Source organism: Saccopteryx bilineata, chromosome X (genome assembly GCF_036850765.1).
Source record: "Saccopteryx bilineata isolate mSacBil1 chromosome X, mSacBil1_pri_phased_curated, whole genome shotgun sequence".
Classification (NCBI taxonomy): domain Eukaryota; kingdom Metazoa; phylum Chordata; class Mammalia; order Chiroptera; family Emballonuridae; genus Saccopteryx; species Saccopteryx bilineata.
In genome coordinates, this window is record NC_089502.1 from 48,637,680 (window position 1) to 48,640,651 (window position 2,972).

At 32.2% G+C, this 2,972-nt stretch overlaps 1 non-coding gene across 1 annotated transcript; it reads right to left on the reverse strand.

Annotated features, from left to right (window-relative positions):
• Positions 1-1,217: 1,217 nt before the first annotated feature.
• TRNAV-GAC (transfer RNA valine (anticodon GAC)) lies at positions 1,218-1,293 on the reverse strand. Its single transcript has one exon. It is a non-coding gene; the product is annotated as a tRNA-Val (tRNA).
• Positions 1,294-2,972: the final 1,679 nt, after the last annotated feature.

The window sequence follows — 2,972 nt, forward strand, 5'->3', positions numbered from 1 at the left end:
TAATAACAACTAACAATTAAGGAATGTTAGAACTTGTGTGGTATGACATTTATAGTTCAATATATGTCATTTTCTTTAAACATCGCAACAACCCTACAAACTGTACTAAATATATACAAAACAGGCAATGAGAATTTAATGAATTTGTTCAAGAACAAATAGTTTGATGGAGTCAGGGTTTGAACTTGGGACTCTATGACTCTGAAGTCTACATTATTAATGCCTAAAAAAGTATAATATTAATTTTTTTAAAAAAATTACAATGAAAGTCCTCTTAAAAATATTACTGTATCTATGTATTTAAATAAAAGGAAAATATTTCATTTTAGACATGTAATTAAAAAACAAATGGTGTGATAACAAAACTATTTTTACTTTTAGCTTGTTTCACAGGTGTAGATAGAGAAAGAACCTAGAAAAAAGTACTCTAATTGGTTCAATGTCACCTTGTTAAAATTAATTATCTAAATAAAATAAAACAATTCAGTTATGAGCTAGAAATACATTCTGAAGAACCCAGTACTTCCATCCTATACAAAAACCTATCTATTGTGTGTCATACACAACAGTATTGTCCTTGATAGTAAATACATATTGCAAAATTATACAGTTGTTACAGAGAATAGCAAATCAATGTAATTCAAGCCAAGATGTTGAACTAGAAAGTAAACTATGTTAGTAAAATGTGAACTTTTTTGCAAGCATTATTAATCAAAGCATTAAACAGCAATAATATTCTATATTATATCAGCAAGAACACACATATATTCATTGTTACTATTATTCTGACAAAAGAGTCCTTTTAGTCAGTCACCCTCCCAAGTGCTTACTTAAGAAAGAATAAATATTTAATACAATACATGATTTTTAATAGTGTTGAAATATATGTACCCATGCACAAACACATCATATATATAATGTCCTTAGTTTTTTGTTTGTTTGTTTTTTCTGAAGCTGGAAACGGGGAGAGACAGTCAGACAGACTCCCGCATGCGCCCCAGGGGCGACGCTCTGCCCACCAGGGGGCGATGCTCTGCCCCTCTGGGGTGTCGCTCTGCCGTGACCAGAGCCACTCTAGTGCCTGGGGCAGAGGCCAAGGAGCCATCCCTAGCGCCCGGGCCATCTTTGCTCCAATGGAGCCTCGGCTGCGGGAGGGGAAGAGAGAGACAGAGAGGAAGGAGGAGGGAGTGGAGAAGCAAATGGGCACTTCTCCTATGTGCCCTGGCCGGGAATCGAACCCAGGTCCCCCGCACGTCAGGCCGACGCTCTACCACTGAGCCAACCGGCCAGGGCCTCTTAGTTTTTCATATACATTTATTTTTATTAGTTTATTTTTTGTTGGTTTTGATCTTAACATCTTATTATTATGAATAAAGTATTTTAGAACCTGTCTTAATTAAATCAGAAAACATGCTGATATAAATTTACGAAAAACAGTTTTCATTCAATGAAGACAAACATACAAATCAGTAAAGAAATCAAAATTGCATATGACACCTATACAATGTATTTAAGAGAATACCCTATTCAATCCCACTCAGGGCCTTTTGAAGTACCTATTTATTGCCTTATAATTTTGTATATGTAACTTTAAGTTATTCTTATTTACTAATTAAAGGAGATTAGTAATGAGTAGCTGATTTCAAAATTATCAAATATTTATGAATTATCCCTTTATGCAAAACACCATGGAGTTATTAGAAATTAAAAGAATCATAGAACCTGTACTTTATATTTTTTCTCTTTGAAAGAAGACCACAACTTAGACCTTCCACACATTTATACAAACATCCTTGTATATAATTCAAATGAATATAGGTTTCTCCATTGAGTATATAACACTGAAATACTTAAGATTTTACTGCAAAGCCATAAAATCCTCTGTATATTAAAATATTTTTATTTTCAGACTTATATTTTTTGATAAATTTCATCTGGATCTTACAGATGAAATTTTATATGAAATTGTTTTATGAGAAAGAGAACAGACATTTCATTATATTCAACAACCTGCCTATTGATTTCCAAGCACCACCTGCAATGATATATTAATGAAGTGGAAAAAATTCTACATCCTCTACCAACAATTTCACAAATGACTATTAACACTAGCTCCTTACTTCTACTAATCTGTGAAAAATTATAAATGAGATAATTGGCAGGTTTCCTATGGATTGAAATATAATAAAACCAGAATGTGTGCACTTGCAAAACATGAGAAAACGTGTTTGATTTCAATCAAAACGACTTTATTGAAGCCTATTGATATTCACCCTTTTACAGATGCCATTTGAAGCTTAGCAAAATATTCGGTGTTACTGAAATAACTTGAATAGTTTAAGGTGACATTTTTTTGAGCACTAAAATAAAAAATAATATTACAAAAGGTAAAGTTATATGATTATTATAATCTTATTGTACTCAATAAAAATTAGACTTTTGACCACATCAAAAGGTTTTTTCTTGAATAAGTGATATGATTTCATATCTTATTTATATACTGTCAGCCTCTACATTCCTCAAGAACAGAATTAGACTTCTCAATGCATTACAATGAAACAGCATATCATCTTTTTTACAAAATGTATTGGGGTTACATTGATTAATAACATCATATAATAATTTCAGTGTACAATTCTATCATACATCATCTACTGTATTTTCCCAGGTATAAGACGTACCCTTTTTTGAAAAAATTGGGGTCTAAAAACTGGGTGCGTCTTACACAGTGGTTGTAGGTTTTTTACTTGCATTTCCTGCTTTTTCACACTTGCTTTTGCGCTCACTGTTGAAGAAAGAGATTCATCATCAGACACAGATGAAGACAAGCTAATGGATGGGAATTGTGACAGTGATAAGGAGTTGTATGAATTTTATGGTGAATAAAACTTGAGTTCAATAACTTTATATAGTACATATCTTTTTTCAAACTTTAGGCCTCAAAATTAAGGTATGTCTTATACGTGGGGAAA